This window comes from Chrysemys picta, chromosome 2 (genome assembly GCF_011386835.1).
Source record: "Chrysemys picta bellii isolate R12L10 chromosome 2, ASM1138683v2, whole genome shotgun sequence".
In the NCBI taxonomy this organism is placed as follows: domain Eukaryota; kingdom Metazoa; phylum Chordata; order Testudines; family Emydidae; genus Chrysemys; species Chrysemys picta.
Genome location: NC_088792.1, coordinates 231353667 through 231371188, shown reverse-complemented (window position 1 = coordinate 231371188; position 17522 = coordinate 231353667). Strand labels below are relative to the sequence as shown.

Genomic DNA, 17522 nt, shown 5'->3' with positions numbered 1-17522 from the left:
TTGTAAGCCTGACTAGGCTAGGCCCTGACAACTAGTCCCAGTTTTCAAGGATAAATGGTCACATTATATGTGATCAGGGGCAAGATTCAGCATTTTAAAAGGTTCATCCTATTAGTGATAACATTTACCAGCTTTCAGGTTTATCTAACGTTACTGAAATATTGGCAGATAAATTGCTAAATGATCAGTGTCTCTGTTAAAAACGGACAAAAAAATTGTACGAACTGGGGGGAGTACAGGCATGTTACCAGGATGACCCACTTTGGCAGCACCACCACAGAAGAAATAATTATCAAGATATACTCAATTAATAATAACTATATAACTAATTAATAGTTCATCTATCCTGTTTGGAAACATGACTTGTTCAGAGACAAAAAACAGCTCAAGCGTCAGAGAAACAAAGAAAGAATTTTTAAAATTCACTGTTGTAAAAAGGACTTTACTGCTTGCAAAGATACCTAAATAAATGGCCAAACTAAAAGAGGGTAGTTTTTAAAACTTATCAAATTGCAAGTATGGTATTTATCTTTAGACTATGTGCAGTAAAGTACCAGATGTTACACAAGGAATGTCAGAGCAAGACAGGGCCATAATGCCCAAGAGGAACAGTCAAATGCTCACTTTTAGTAGAGTTTTCTTGCTTGTAAAAACAAGAAACTTTGCATTAAATACAATAAACACCAGCAGATACATTCAAGACTTGCTTTCCTATAGCCCGTGGGGTTTTTAGTTCTTTGAAGCTCTCTTTTCATTATTGCTAACATTGCATAGAGAAAAAACATGTGTGAGAAAGAGTTTGTGATGGAACCTTTAAAAATTGTCAGCATTCTTAGCTTTTAATAGCACCAACTGACAGGAGTGTGGCCCATTGGATAGAGTACTGGACTGGGAGTTAAGAAACCAGTGTTCTCTTCCTAGCTATACCACTAAATTTGTGTGAACCTGGTCAAGTCACTTCACTTTCCATTTTGGAAATGGAAGCACAGGGAACAGTACACTTTTCCTTTAACGTGGAAGGACGAAAAAAATCACTGTATAAAAGCTCATGTTATCACTACATAATTGGGTTGTTTTTATGCATACTGTAGTTTTGTTTTGTTTGTTTTTTTGACAGTTTATATATCTGGAGTATCTAGAGGGTAAAGTCTGTTTTTCCTTGAAATTTTGAATCAGGGTAATTTGTTTAGGGACATAATAGGGAATAAGGTCCTTTGACAGAAGACTGGACTAGATGGTTTAATAGCTCTCTGCAGCTTTAATTTCTGTCCTTCAATGCAATCCCAGATCACACAGCCATTAACAGTTTGTACCAATCCTACCAAATGTACACTAGTGTATGCATGTTATCTAGGCCTCTGCACCTTTATGTATTGAAATGATTGCACATGGAAATAAATTCATTCTGCACATGCATTGCAGTGTGTGACAGAGGAATCAATTATGTTTTCATGTGCCTACATTAACTGGACATTCAAATAAATGCATGGAGTTTATTATTAATTGAATTTTGCTTTAGCACCCAACCTATTCATGAAAATAAGCACCGCTGCTGTATGCCTGGTTTTGACATTGTGTAGTGTATTGCTACATGTTATTCTTTAGTGGAAAGTCTACTGCACACTTTCTCCCAAATATTCATTTTATAGTTTTCTAAATCATATTCCTTTAGCCATGTGGAAGGCAGCTGTCCTCTGATGGGACAAATTCTGCAGCAACCTTAAAGTTGAATATTAATCACAGCTTTGAGTAATATAAATACTATAAGAGGACCTGAACAATTGTCTCTGTGTGAAATGTCCTCCCCCTCTTAAGGTTTAGACAAGTCAAATAGGATTTACCCAGTTTACCAAAAAAACCCCACACACCATATACACACTGCATCATTTCACCTTAGGCAGGGAACAAACACATGGAAGGTGCTCTTTGATAACATCAGCTAGGAAACCGGCAACAGTGGTAGTGAAAATGAACATGCTACTTGAGGACAGAGCTTTTGGCAAATATCTCAATGATGGAATGTAGTTTCCCTCAGCGATTTGCATCAATAATTATTTCACAGAAGGCTTCTGCTCATTTTCTCAGTTGTCATTTTCAAAGGACCTTGCTCTCAGTTTAGTGGCTAGGCAGGTGGTGAGCTGAGATTACAGCCTGCTGTGAAAAAGATGCTCATTTTATTGTTACCCATTCACTCAGTCATCACCCATTTGTTTGCCTCATCCATCTCCCATCTTGTTGTAAACTTAAACTGTAAATCTCTTTGGCATAGAGTCTGTTTTTCTACTACGTGTTTGATCAGAGCATTGCATTACTGGGCTTTGTTCCTTTATGTCCCCTACAAATAAAAGTAAATCATGTTCAACCCTAACAATAGTTATTTTGGACAAAAGAGGTAAGCTGATTAATGACAATGTTTTGCCTAAGAAGACAAACTTAATACCAATTATTTCAATTTTGGAATTTGTTTTTAAAGTGGGATGGAAGACAACAAATACTATGCAAAAATCTCTTTATAATTGTCTAATCGGTTTGTTTAAAGACCCAGCAGCAATCTCTACAAGGACCTTACTACAAAAGAGCAAGAGAGAGAGCACGAGAAACTAAATTGTATCTGAAATAAGTTAGTGGTTTCCATCCTGTGGATAGTAGACTAATATTTGCACTGAGCTTGGTAGTCTTAGCAGAGATAATAAGATGATCTGCATGGACATCGATGGGATTCAAACAGCTGGGATGTGATTACAGTTTGTGCTGGCACCTCTCTGAAGCTACAGTATCAGTCTCCAGAATCTCAGCTTTCTCTTGTAAAAAGTAGATCTTTAGTGGTTATGGCTGTAAAGAAAATGTGTACCAACTGTAACCAATGCAGAGGTGAGTCAGCAGAGAGCCAGGAACAATAGCGCTGAGAGCAGTAAAATGCCCATTCATCTCAAGGAAGTTAGTGCAGATGCCCAGTGCTGTTAGTTAACAATTTCAATACCCATGAGAAAGAGGGTCACTGATCTACACAATTTACTGTGAACAAGTTCTCATTTTGGTGCCACAAATGGATGGTGTTAAGAGGATATTGCCATTTAATTTTTGATTTTGGGGAGGGAAAAGAAACCAGCCCCAGAAAAGTAGGAGAGCCATCAGCATATTTCAAGCCCCACTGAAGGGGAGCTAAGCCATATACATGATCATATTTTAAATGCCTGTACTTTAAGGGTGTGACAAGATGGCCAACGTAGTACGGTGGGTCCTGTACTTTTCTTGGTGGGAGGCTAAGAGGCCACCCCTTGCCCCTGCTCTTAGGGCCCCACTAGTAGCCCAAGAAGCTAGTAAAGGAGGGAAGCAGGGGAGGGATCTGGTTTGCTCCTTACTCTAAACCCCAGCCCCTCTCAACCCCTGCAGGTTCTTACCCTCTTCCCCCTTGGGTGGGGGTACCTTCAGTCCTTAAAGGCTGGGGGAGGAACTCTCCCTCCCCTGCTGGGGCAGGGCCTCCCTTACTCCAGTTTTCTGATCTTTCAAGTCTCACAACACACCTCAACACTCCAGTCCTTCCTCCTTCTCCTCTGACTGCCTGAAGCAGGGGGTTTTATTAGGTTGCTAACAGGGCCTTAATTGACTACAGGTGCTCCAATTAACCTATAGCAACCCTCCCTACTCTACAGGGAACCACTCCTTAATTAGCCTAGGTCTTATATACTTCCCTTCTCTCACTCTCCCTGGCCCTCCTGTATCACAAGGGGTATTTCATTTTGGGACCTCACATGTGTGGGCTTTATTTTGTGGACAGAGCTTAGAAGAGCTCCATTACCTTCTCTCCCCTCCCCCCAAATTTGACTCTTTGGACACAGAGACTGAATTATGCCTAAACCAAGTCAGGGTTGTGGCATGGTGGCAGAAGTGTGGGAGAAAGTAGTTCTACTGTTGCCTACACTGGACTTGTTCTATAGATAATTGAAGACATCAGGTATGAGGAAAATGAATCTAGCACCACCTCAGAGGATGTATATGTGAATATTTTTGTCATAAGAGAGTGTATTTTAAACCTTCCAAATTGTAAGCTAAAACATATACAAGTGCAACTTGCATACAGAAAGTTAAAATGTATAGCTGTTAGGAACTGGGACATAGGCGGTCTGGCCTAGTGATCTGAGCAGGAGTCAGGTCTAGGGAGCAAAGCATGCATCCAGATCAGGGAAGGGGTCCGAGCCAGAGTCAACTGCCAAATACCAGAGCCAGGGAGTAGTCAGAGTCAGGATCAGGAATTGAAGCTGAGGATCAGAGGTGGGGGTCAGATACCAAATGCCAGAGCCTAAGGTGGAGCTGGAGTTGGAGGCAGGGATCAGAGCCAAGATTGGTAGATGATGGTCAGGAGCAAGGTGAAAGGGAAGGAACTGGAGGAACAGGCACAAGGTGGGAGTGAGGAGCAGGCCAGGAGTGAAGCAGGAGTCAGGTACAAGGTTGGATAAGGATTGCAGAAGGCAGGCAAGAACAAGGTCCAATGTGGCAGTAGCAGGACGTTTGCACAGTTGCTTGAACAATGTTCATAACCTGAGAATGACCAGGATGCAACAAATTAAATACAGGTAGCCTGCTATGTTCTTCCACTTCTGTGTACTCTTCTCACTGTCTGCTGTGCCTGCTGACTGGCTCCAGAAGAAGAGCCAGCCTCCAGGCATCTGACATCTATGACTTCCATCCCTCTGAGTTTTTGGAGCCCCCTTTCAGTCCTAATCTCAACTGTAATTTTCAAAATACAAATATATTGTTTCACCATCTGGAATACTAGTAGGACAACCTGGGCACAATGCAGATATGGCAGGGGAGCTTTACCAGTGAAATCAGAATCAGGCCCTACATGTAGAAAATTTCTTAGTAATACATTTCTTTAACTAAGTAAACTCATGAATATCACATCTGCTTAAACTCAAACTATTATCCCTTGACACTGCAAGTACCTTTGTCTTATGAAAAGGTTTAAAACAAAAAATGACCGGCCATTAAGATCGGGCTGTGTGTTTGTTTGGTTTGGGTTCTTTTAAAGTGAAAGACTAAGGACATGTATTATGTTGTTAACTTTCCAACACCTATTAGATGCAGTCCTATAGTCCTCACTCCAACAAAACACTATTGAATACATGGACATTTTTCCTGCGTAAGACCCACAGAGCTAGTTTGTGCACGTTCTTTTCATGTAGGATATCCATTGACATAAATGGGAATTCTTCATGCAGAATCAGGGTCAAAGACAACAAAGTTCCAAAAATGGATTACAGCTAAAAAAGAGTAAAGGACACCTAGAACCTAGTGTTTTAGTTTTATCCTCAGAAAGGTTTTTTAAAAGTTATTTTTCCGTCAAGCTTCTAATTTTGCTGTTTATTCAGGTAAAATGAAAAGCTTTATTGACTTATTCTTTGTTTCTTGCCACTTCTGAAAAACCACAGAAATACTGTTTTTCTAGTAGAGAAAATGCAGATATTGATTCAAAAATGTGAATTACTTAGAGGCACACTAGCTCAGCAAATTCAGGTTTTGGTCAGTTGGCTGTAATCATGAATGTCCATCCAAAGCCTATAAAATTCTCCAGTGAATGGGACTGGTATGCATTTTAATTCAGCCTGTGACCATGGTTACTCACCCTCACCACATAGCTGTACAAATTATATTATATATAATCTGGCCACAGGGGCAAACTTTATTAGACCAAATCAAAAAAATTCATAGATACCATGTTGCAAATAACTCCCTGTAAATTAAACAATATTAGTAATAGACATCAATCCACTGAAGCCCAGTGCACCATTTGAAGTAGAATATATGTCATTTCAGAGCATTTTTCATTTTACCAAAATAAAGGATTTTTGCAACCTTAAGCATACACATTTAAAAAAAATTAGATCAGAAACATTTTGATGAACATGGTAGCACACAGACTGTGGCAAGTTGTTAGTGCCTCAGTGTATTACATTCCTTTTCCTCCCTGGGAGAAGAATTAGAGAACTCAGAAGCAAAGATTCAGTACATGGCAGAGAGCGTCTTCCAGCCGTAAGACATCTGGTTCTTTGGCAGCCTTCACAGGCTTTTGTCTTGTCAGCTCTAAATTAGCTGTTTGAATCTGCCATATGCTTTAACTGCTGATGGGCCCTCTGGAGTGCCATGCTCTGCTGGTTGCCATTGCTTTAAACATTTACCTATTAGTCTTATACCAAATGAGAGAGGTTTTCTGCAAAGGCAGAAAGCTAGAGTCATATCTTCTGGCCAGAACATTTCCTGCTTCTCCTTCTCCCCACAAAACATAATTACCAGAGATGGGCAAATCAAATGCTAAATTTGCGATGTAGTAAGAATTATGATCCAGAATACTGTATTTTCAAATATCAATGAAAAAGTATTAATCTTGCAGATATTTGAGCAGAGCTTTCAGAACAATGGTTAGAGGGACATTTCACAGATGCACAAGAGCATTCTAACTAATTAGATACTAAATTTAACTTCTCAGTCACATGGCTCACTTAGGTCAAAATTTGTCATAATTTTCATAATTTGTCTCTAATTTTACATGTCCAGCTTGATTTTGCTTGTTAAGCTGGTGCCTGGAGCCGGCCCTGACCAGCACCTCTGAATACAAATATCCAAACACAGTTATTCACCCATCCACAAGAGCCACTGACCTTGTATCTTCTTTTGTTGCACTTCATCTTCAGATGAAGATGAATCTTCAGAATTAAAGTGCATATGCTGAGGCACAAATGAGTCTCCAGACCACAGTTGCCAACTTTCCCGTGGTAAATAAGCACCCTGACTTTCACATTGAGCCAAAAATCAAGCTAATCCCATTTCAAAACAAGGAAATCCCTAAGAATCCCAACACTCTGTGACTAGATCCTCCTAGCGTGCAGTCTGGGACTGTGGTGGGCCCGCTGTGCACCCCTGACTCTCTCCCCTCTTTGCCCCGACTTGCCCCTTGCCCCTGCTTGCCCCCTCCCTTGTCCCTGCTTGCCGGGAGCTGATCAAAATAAAGAAGCAACAAGCTACAAGCCGAACAAGCAACAAGCCAAAAACTAGCCAACAAGCAACTCACAAGCCAATTAAGCCAAAAAGAAGTCCAATTTCTGCATTTTTTTCCCACAGGTTTGGCATGTCTGCTCCAGACTCTACAAAGTCATTCAGTGCAATCCCAGTCATTTCAGCTCAATCACAACTACATACTAATATAATGCTGACATTTAAATTAAATGTATGTGTGACCCAGATATAACCAACACAAGTCCCAACAAATGAAAAGAATCATACTAGAAGGGACAGAATCCTTAAAGAACTGAAGAGTTTTTTAATTGTTAAGTACCTAACTAAAAAACAAAAAATTAGGGACACAGAAGGTTAAACTAAAAATCTACAATCCCTAACTATAGGGAATTTTCTCTTCTCTTAGAGATCCTTAGAAGTTCTATTCTGTACTAGTCATCTTGTTAAAATATTTTATTGAGAAGTTTAAGGAAAATACTCCATCAGATTAATTGGCATTCACTCAGAACTATAACAATTCACATACAATTTTAATGTAAAGCTGACAATGCATATTTCATTCATTTGAGTATGTTCAGACTTTCTTAGCATTCAGATTTCACCACTCCTATTTGTTAACCCAGTTTTCTCTATGAACAAAACAGCTGCCAACTAGAACTCGTCAAAAACTTGCACTCAAAATTTTAGGAAAAATGTCTTTTCAACAAAATGGAACTTTCTGTGTAGAGATTTTATCAGTTTTCCATTCAGAAAAGAATTCAGTTTTCAAAAGCTGAAGAGATTACAAATATTTAACAAACAAACAAAAAACCAGGAAAGCACAACAAATATTGACAAAACATTTTTTTTTTTGTTTTCACTGAAAATAAAATACATTTCCTGACCAGTTATAAGACAAACCAGAGTGTGCCTCAATTATGAAGTAAAACTTTGCTTCCCTGAAAATAGGAAGACTGTTTGTAGGTTGTGCTCGTCAGGAATCAGTGAGAAAATAGCTTTTCACAAACAATTCCAGATAGAGTATCTTTAGATATAGACTGGCTAACCTAATGAGGCGGGCTTTAAACTAGGTTTGACAAGGGCAGGGTCACACAGGTAAGTAAAGCCCACAGGTAAGTAAAAAACATGGAGACCCAAAGGGTCAGAATCTGGGGGCGCATGGGCAATCATAGCAGAGACAAAGGAGAGACAAGAGAAACTATAGACGGGAAAGCAAATCAGTATCTTAGAGTCTGCATATTAATCCAAGAAGTATGGGGAATAAACAGGAAGAACTAGAAATATTAGTGAATATACAAAACTGTGACATAGTTGGCTCACAGAGATTTGGTGGAATAATACACATGACTGGAATATTGGTATAGAAGGGTACAGCTTGCTTAGGAAGGCCAAGCAGGGAAAAAGGGGAGGAGGTGTTGCCTTGTATATCAAAGATTTATACACTTGGACTGAGGTTGAGATGGAAATAGGAGGCAGACCAGTTGAAAGTTTCTGGGTAAGGATAAAAGGGGTAAAAAGGTAATGTCATGGTATGGGTCTACTGTAGACCACCAGGAAGAAGAGGTGGATGTGGCTTTTTTTTGAAAGCAGCTAATAAAAGCATGAAAATCATAGGACTAGCCGGTGATGGCGGACTTCAACTACCCAGACATCTGTTGGGAAAATAATACAGCAGAGCACAGATTATCCAACAAGTAGTTGGAATGTATTGGAGACAATTTTTTATTTCAGAAGGTAGCTAGCAGTGAGGTTGTTCTAGATTTGATTTTGACAAATAGGGAGAAACTAGTTGAGAATTTGAAAGTGGAAGGCAGCTTGGGTGAAAGTGATCATGAAATGATAGAGTTCATGATTCTAAGGAATGGTAGGAGGGAAAACAGCAGAATAAAGATAAATGGGTTTCAAGAAGGCAGACTTTAGCAAACTCAGGGAATTGGTAGGTAAGATCCCATGGGAAGCAAGTCTAAGGAAAAAAACAGTTTGAGAGAGTTGGCAGTTTTTCAAAGAGACATTATTAAGGGCACGAGCAAAATATCTCACTGCATATGAAAGATAGGAAGTATGGCAAGAGACCACTGTATCTTAACCAGGAGATCTTCAACAACCTGGAACTCAAAAAAGTGTCATACAAAAAATGGAAACTAGATCAAATTATGAAGAATGAATATAAAAAAACAACACAAGCACGTAGGGACAAAATTAGAAAGGCCAAGGCACAAAACAAGATTAAACTAGCTAAAGACATAAAGGGTAACAAGAAAACATTTTACAAATACATTAGAAGCAATAGGAAGACCACAGAGAGGATAGGCCCATTATTCAATCATTGGGAAAGACAATAACAGAAAATGTGGAAATGGCAGAAGTGCTAAATGCCTTTTTTGCTTCAGGTTTTCACCAAAAAGGTTAGTAGAGCTCAGACGTCTAACATAGTAAATGCCAGTGAAAATGAGGTAGGATCAGAGGCTAAAATAGGGAAAGAACATGTTAAAAATTATTTAGACAAGTTAGCTGCCTTCAAGTCACCATGGCCTGATGAAATGCATCCTAGAATACTCAAGGAACTGACTGAGGAGATATCGGAGTCATTCACGATTATCTTTGAAAACTTATGGAGGATGGGAGAGATTCCAGAGGACCGGAAGAGGGGAAATATAGTGCCAATCTATAAAAAGGGGAGTAAGGACAACCAAGGGAATAATAGACCAGTCAGCTTAACTTCAGTACCAGGAAAGCTAATGAAGCATATAATCAAGCAATCAATTTGCAAGCACCTAGGACAGGGATCGGCAACCTTCAGCACATGGCACGCCAGGGTAAGCCCCCTGGCAGGCCGGGCCGGTTTGTTTACCTGCTACATCCGCAGGTTCGGCTGATGACGGCTCCCACTGGCCGCGGTTCACCGCTTCAGGCCATTGGGGGCTGCGGGAGGTGGTGCAGGCCAAGGGATGTGTTGGTTGTGGCTTCTCACAGCCCCCATTGGACTGGAGCGGCGAATTGCAGCCAGTAGGAGCTGCGATCGGCCGAACCTGCGGACGCAACAGGTAAACAAACCCGCCTGGCTCGCCAGGGGTCTTACCCTGATGGGCCGCATGCCAAAGGTTGCCAATCCCTGACCTAGGAGATAAGAAGATAAATAACAATCAATATGAGTTTGCCAAGAACAAATCATGTCAAACCAACCTAATAGCTTTCTTTGACAGAGTAACAAGCCTTGTGGATAGCAGGGAAGCGGTAGATGTGGTATATCCTGACTTTAGTAAGGCTTTTGATACTGACCCACGTGACCTTCTCAGAAACAAATTAAGGAAATACAACCTAAATGGAGCTACTATAAGGTGGGCACATAACTGGTTCACAGTTATGCTGGAAAGGTGTATCAAATGGGGTCCGACAGGGATTGGTCGTGGGTCTGGTTCTGTTCAATATCTTCATAAGTGATTTAGATAATGGCATAGGAGTACACATAAAGTTCGCGGATGATACCTCAAAGCTGGGAGGGGTTACAAGTGCTTTGGAGGATAGGATTAAAATTCAAAATCATCTGGACAAACTGGAGAAATTGTCTGTATAGGATGAAATTCAATAAGGACAAATTCAAAGTACTCCACTTAGGAAGGAGCAATCAGTTGCATACATACAAAATGGGAAATGACTGCCTAGGAAGGAGTACTGCAGAAGGGTATCTGGGGGTCATACTGGATCATAAGCTAAATATGAGTCAACAGTGTAACACTGTTGCAAAAAAAGCAAACATCATTCTGGGATGTATTAGCAGGAGTGTTGTAAGCAAAACATGAGAAGTAATTCTTCCGCTCTACTCTGCACTGATAAGTCCTCAGTTGGAGTATTGTGTCCTGTCTTGGGTGCCACCTTTCAGGAAAGATGTGGCCAAATTGGAGAAAATCCAGAGGAAAGCAACAAAAATTATTAAAGGTCTAGAAAGCATGAGCTATGAGGAAAGATTGAAAAAAGTGGATTTGTTTAGTCTGGAGAAGAGAAGACTGAGGAAGGACATGATAACAGTTTTTAAGTACATAAAAGGTTGTTACAAAGAGGAGGGTGAAAAATTGTTCTCCTTAACCTTTTAGGCTAGGACAAGAAGCAATGGGCTTAAATTGCAGCATGGGAGGTTTAGGTTAGACATTAGGAAAAACTTCCTAACTGTCAGGGTCGTTAAGCACTGGAACAAATTGCCTAGGGAGGTTGTGGAATCTCTATCATTGGAGGTTTTTAAGAACAGATTAGACAAACACCTGTCAGGAATGGTCTAGTTATTACTTAGCTCTGCCTTGAGTGCAAGGAACTGGACTAGATGATCTACTGAAGTCCCCAGGGCCAGATTTAGGGGCAGGTGACCCAGGCAACTGCCTGCAGTGCTGGGCTTGGGGGGCAGTGGGCTCGGGGTGCTGTGCATGAATAAATACAGATTTGCATATCTTAGCGTATAAATATATCATCTTATATGACAGGGATAAATCATGTATGCAAATCGTGCATCAAAGTCGTGAAATGGGCTACAAATGCACTAAAAATAAAGGTACTGAAAAGTTTAACAAATGGAGGTGCTTGGACACCAAAGACGGTCCTCGCCTGGATCGCCCTTCCAGTCCTACACTTCTACAATTCTATCTACACCGCTTTAGAGGTTTGAGAGATTCTCCACAAGGAAACATGTTCTTTGCAATTTGTATTATACCAATTTTAAAACAGCATTAGAAAGAGAAATCACTTAAGGAACATATGAGATCAGGAATTACAGTGTTGGATCAAATCAGTAGGCCATCTAGTCCAGTATCGTATCTCCCAAAGTAGCCAATACCAACTACTTCAGAGTAAGATGCATGAAAGCCTGCAGTGATGGAATAATCTGCCCATAGGGAAAGTTTCTTTATATACCTACCAGGCTTCTTTGGAGTGGTGTAAAACCCTTTCTATTGTGATAAGGTGTTTTTGTTATCAGTATAAATATTAAATCAATCTGTGATGCCTACTAACCTCTTGGCTTACTTGAGGCCAATCTAACTTGTGGCAGGGACCAAGACAGCTTCTCTGGCAGCTCTGGGCATCAGAGGAGTACCAAGTCTTAATAAAATCTTCAAAAGTGGAGGTTAAATGGTGCTTAACCCTTACACTGTCCCCCTGCATATGGGTAAGTTTCACCCATCGTGCACTTATTTATTTAAACCTGCAACCACTGAAATGAATGGAGAGCTATGTATTTCAGCATGCATGTGCAGACATACTCATACTTGGGTGCACATTAAGGGCCTCATCTAGCAAAGATTTACACTTGTGCTTAATTCTGAACATGTGAGTAGTTCTATTAAACTCAGTGGGACTACTCATGCTTAATTTCAAGCACATGTAAATATTTGCATAATCAAGGCTATAATTTGGAGGACCATACCAATAAATTGATTTTAAGCATGCTGATTTCATTATGAGTAATACACAGATTACAATAGTTTCTAATTGTAATATTTTCAAGTTTAGCAATGCACACATTCTTCATTGAGGATTACAGACATGCCATATTTTAAAGCTTAGCCGTTTTCAAGTTACCCACGTCTGTGGAGAAGTGAAGGGAAAGAGAGAGAGACTACTTTTTTTGGAGTGCAAAAAGTGCATTTTCTTCAATCTGTCCAAAAAGACCCAGACCACTGACCGGAGTAGTTAATTCCAAATGTAAATTTTAAAGAAAGCTATAGGCAACAGGTAAAGAGATTTAGACCTCAGTCCTACAAACATTTATGCATGGTACTAAGTTCATGTATTAACTCAATAGGATTATTCATGTGTGTAAAATCATTCGTGTGCATAAGTGTTTACAGTATGGGGGCCTTATAATGGAATGGAATGATCGTGTTAAGGTTAACTATAGTATCATCAGCAAGATACTTAAATAAGGGCAGGTTTAAGTTGTGCTGTGTGTATGTATCATTTGTATAATGGAACTGAATGAACATTGGGGTCAGTGTTACAGATAAGAAGAGAAGAAACAGAGCTAGTTTTTTGGCCTTATGAATATCACAGCTATGGAACCCCAGTTTTGTTTTTTAATGGAGAAGGAGCTGACTGATGGGTAGCTGCAGAGGGTTGACTATGCTACAGCTAATGAAAGTAACCCCTGGGCTGCCAATTGGCTATTTGCAGCTGAATTGGCTCCTTCTCACAGCCAATAATGCAGCCTCTTGCCACAAGGGGAGCCAAGCAATCAGGGAACACTTATCTTGCAGCAAAGAGGAACCATCATGGCCCCAAGATTCTCATTCCCCCCATCTCCAAGGGCAACAGATTGGGCTAGTGGGCTCTTATACTTTCACCCACCTCTTCTCTGGTTAAGCAAGGATATGGTTGTCACTCTAAGAGTGCCCCAGAGCCATAGGGCAAGAGGCTCCTGGTATCTAGTACTGAGTCTCAGCTGTCCTGACCAGCTCAGTGTACTCAAACTCACTATTGTTATAACCTGTATCCAAAAGGTGTCACATAAGGTACAATATGCAAACTGGTAACACACTAGTCATTAATATTATTGCAGGGTGTATGTACAGGTGATATAGAAAAACTTATAAATGTGCTGGAAATATGTTCTTAAAAATGTGTTTGGCAAGGAGGGCTTAAGTCACCCCACCCTAGACAAAGAATGTGGTTCCATCTGCTTGAATGCGTCTCCAATGTAAATTGAGCAAGGAGAGACAGTGAAAGTACATTTATAGAAAAGATAAACAAAACCATCAAACTAGTGAGTGAGGGAGACGACCTCTTAACTGTCATGACGGAGAGGAGACTGCAAAAATTAACATGGCATCAGCTCCCCAGTGGACACAGCAAGCTGAGCCCCCCGGTGGGCTACCTGTCTTCGAAAACAATGAAAAAACTTGGAGGATATAAGCAGAGAGGAAAAGTCATTTAGGTATCCTTCACCTGTAAAGTCATAGACCTTGTCTACACTACAACTTACTTCAGTATAGCTTAAGTCGCTCAGGGGTGTGATTAATGTCCGCAGGAGAGCTCCTTCCACCGACATAGCTACCGCCTCACATGGGAGGTGGAGACATTAAGCCGATGGGAGAGCCACTGGTAGTGTTATAGTGTAGATGGAGCTTGGAGAGTCTTTTGGTCTTTGCTCTGGGTAGGTTAGCTTACTGCATAGCCAGCAAACATAGCCTCCTTGAGATTATCTGGCCAAAAGCATAGTGGCCCCTATTTTCCACAGCTTTGCACCTTGTGTAGCCATTTACAGTTGTGTAAAATGGGTGTAAAATGTTACCACTGGTGTGAGTGGATAGGTTCATTTGCACAGATGTATATATCTGCACAAGGCAAAGGAATATCTGGCTCGATATATTATTTTAGCAGGGTATGACCACATGCCTCTATGGTACCCATGTATTAAAAAAAAAAATCACACTTTTAGTATTCAGTGCAATATTGTTTGTCTTGCATTCACTTACAATAGATCTCTTTTTCACCTCTCCCTTTTAAAGAAAAAACAAACCCAAACAAGCCTTTAGAAGTTGTATCGGAGTCACAGCTGACAGCAATGTGGTGGGGGTATTCTTCTCCCCCATAACAAGAGTGGTCTATGACAGGTTTTAACTTTTGAAGTCACTATAACTGGAATCAAGTTACCACCAATGAGCTAAAGAAATTTAAAGACATGTTCCAACAGTCCTAAAAAAATATTGAAATTGGGCTGAAGATTTAAGAGAAGATATAGACTTGCCTGAGCTTGGCAGCTTCACATTTATAAACTAAGCACAACTGTTCACAGCTTCTTGTCTGGGAGTGAAGAGTCAGAAATCCCCAACCACACACTATTAAATGTTCTTGCTCAGACTACTTCAGTTGCCGCTTTTACATCCCATGCATTTGTTCTAAGATTTCATAGGCAAAGAGGACAGATTTTAGATTTCCTCTTCACCAATCTGAAAACGACTAAAAAACCATCATACTAGTTTATTGTTGGAGTTGTCACAGAAGGAAAATTCCCTATCCAAAGCACTGGGTTCAGGAGTGACATTGGAACTCATATGTCCAGTGCCCAGAGTAAGCATAATACACTGGCAAAGTTGGGTGATGTCACTCTCTAGTGACTGGTCCACTAGAGAAAGATGGCCTTTTACTGTTAGCAGCCAATGAAGTTTCTTATTTTGCTCAAGTGGTAGAGGCCCGTGCTTTGGCTCAGTAGGGCCCAACTTCGAAGCCTGCATAAGGGGATAGAAAAAGGGGGCAGCTTGTTACATTAGCACATTACTGCGAGGACAAGATTTGTCTCATGCACAAAGCCAGCCTTTGTGTTCCTGCAGTTCCTTTTCAAGTAGCCAAATTCAATTTCTTTACTTTGACTTAATAATTAGCCAACATATATCAAGCATTACATAGGTAAAGCTACATTTGAAGAGCATGTGCATTACAATAGTCTGGCCAGCATCACATGGGAAGATCTATTTCATAGCCAGTTACAGTGTCCTGCTCTCGTGGGTTCCAGTCCAGTGCTGTGGTCACAAGAGAACTTCCTTGTTCTTTTTACAACCCTCTGCCTTGTTCACTGTCCATCCTGTGCACTGTTTGAGGGTACACAAGAAAAATCCCGTAATGGCGGACAACACATGTTATTTAGTAAGACTTGGCAATCTAATCATAGGTCTATTATGACCCTTTCTTAGATGGGGGTACACAGCAGACTACATTATTTGGAAAAGGGTACACAACTAAGAAGTTTGAAAACCACTGCTCTAGAACAAACAGCATGTGATTATGTAATAAATGATGGTGTCATAATGCATGGATCCATTATAACTCCTTCAGGGGTCACAGTTGCTACTACATTCCTCAGGCTATAGTAGTGGCAGTGCAGATTTTACATACATTGTCACCGTGTGTATGTCTGTATTCTGTTATCCCAACCGCGCTGTAGGTCCCAGATGCAAGGCCCCCCAATCATTGTGGTTTCATGCAGGCAAACTTGGCCCATAGCACCTTTCATCTGAGGGTCTCCAAGTAATTTTTACACACACACTATAAATTAAGTCTTGTAACTCTCTTGCAAGGAAGGCAAGTATTTATTGCACTGACTTTCCAGATGAGTGTGCTTGCTCACACAGCAAGGCCATGGCCTGAGTTAGGAACAGAACGTAGGCCTTTGATTTGCAGTCCCAGTAAGCAGAGATACCATAAAAACTGACGCTTTATTGGTGCAACCGTTCATATATGGATGTTTCAGCATTTGATGGTAGATTTACAGCGTTTTATCCCTCCATTTAAAAACACTTAGTTTTCACTATTTTTTCTGAATGTTCAGCATTATTAGCATTTTTTCCCAAAAAAGTACTGTACAGTGTAAATTTATAAAAAACAGAGCTAAAAACCTTCAGGAGTTCTCTTTTGCAAAATCACCTTAATCTTTCTCTTTTTATGCTCTTGTTCCTTTCCCATTTATCTGAAGTTTCTTCTTCTTTTACTGAGGCTGGATCCATTTTACATTTAACAAACTCAACTTGCGTTTGCCATCCTTTGGAGTGGCCACTTTAATTTCCATCATTGACTGCATCATTCCCTCTCACTATTGGCTATTTCTCCCAATTTAGTGGCATCTGCAAACTTGGAGATCTGACTTTTAATACTCTCAGCTTTTATGGAAGCGAGCTAGCTAACAAGAAGTGTGGAATCTAACATTTCTTTATGCAATACCTTTCCAGTAATTCCTTTATAGCTTGAAAGGGGATGTGTTATTGTTTTTTAAATCAAAGACTAGATAGGCTTTTACCATTTTTACAAGGACAAAAGAGGCATAAAAGGATTAGATAAACTAAATTCAATGCCTTAGCAAAATGTAGGCTTGTACATTTTTGTACATGGGATACTGCTGATCAGCTTCACTATAGCATTCTTCTCAAACAGTCCTTCACAGTATTAACATACAATGTAAAGGTGACATTCATAACTGCCATATAAAGCCCAAACAACTGGACTTTGTGTGGCTGTATAAGGGACAAGGGCACACAATCTTTTAAGCCAACCCAGCATAGGGTGACCAGACAGCAAGTGTGAAAAAATCTGGACAGGGGGTGGGGAGTAATAGGAGCCTATATAAGAAAGAGACCCAAAAATCGGGACTGTCCCTATAAAATCAGGACATCTGGTCACCCTAGCTCAGCAGCTACAGGGCAACCCCTCCGTGTTTACTATTCCTGCTGCAGCCTCAGTGTGCCTACCCCCTGGAGTCACATAATCACTAATACAGTCCCCTCTCTTATTATTTATATTGTAGCACCAAGGAGCCTCACACTCAGACCAAGTCTCCATTGTGCGAGCCACTGTACAATCTAGAGCTGTCCAGAGGAGGACAATTCCATTTTGTGGCAACGTTTGAGGTTTCAACGTTTGTTTTCATGCCGCATTGGAACAAACCCAAAATCTTTCAAATGTCTGTGAAAACCAAATTGTATCCAAAAGTCCATTTTAAAATCAAAACCTGAGCTTTTCCATTACCAAAGGTTTTT

General features: G+C 40.4%; 2 protein-coding genes across 5 annotated transcripts in view; one reads left to right on the top strand and one right to left on the bottom strand.

Moving 5' to 3' along the window:
• Positions 1–3517, bottom strand: part of PREX2 (phosphatidylinositol-3,4,5-trisphosphate dependent Rac exchange factor 2) — a 394877-nt gene extending 391360 nt beyond the window's left edge. The window contains exon 1 of the mRNA XM_065585714.1: positions 3402–3517. The gene's annotated coding sequence lies outside the window, so the exon portion shown is untranslated. The remainder of the gene's footprint in view (positions 1–3401) is intronic.
• Positions 1–17522, top strand: part of CPA6 (carboxypeptidase A6) — a 109157-nt gene that overhangs the window by 9128 nt on the left and 82507 nt on the right. The gene's annotated exons all lie outside the window — the stretch shown is intronic.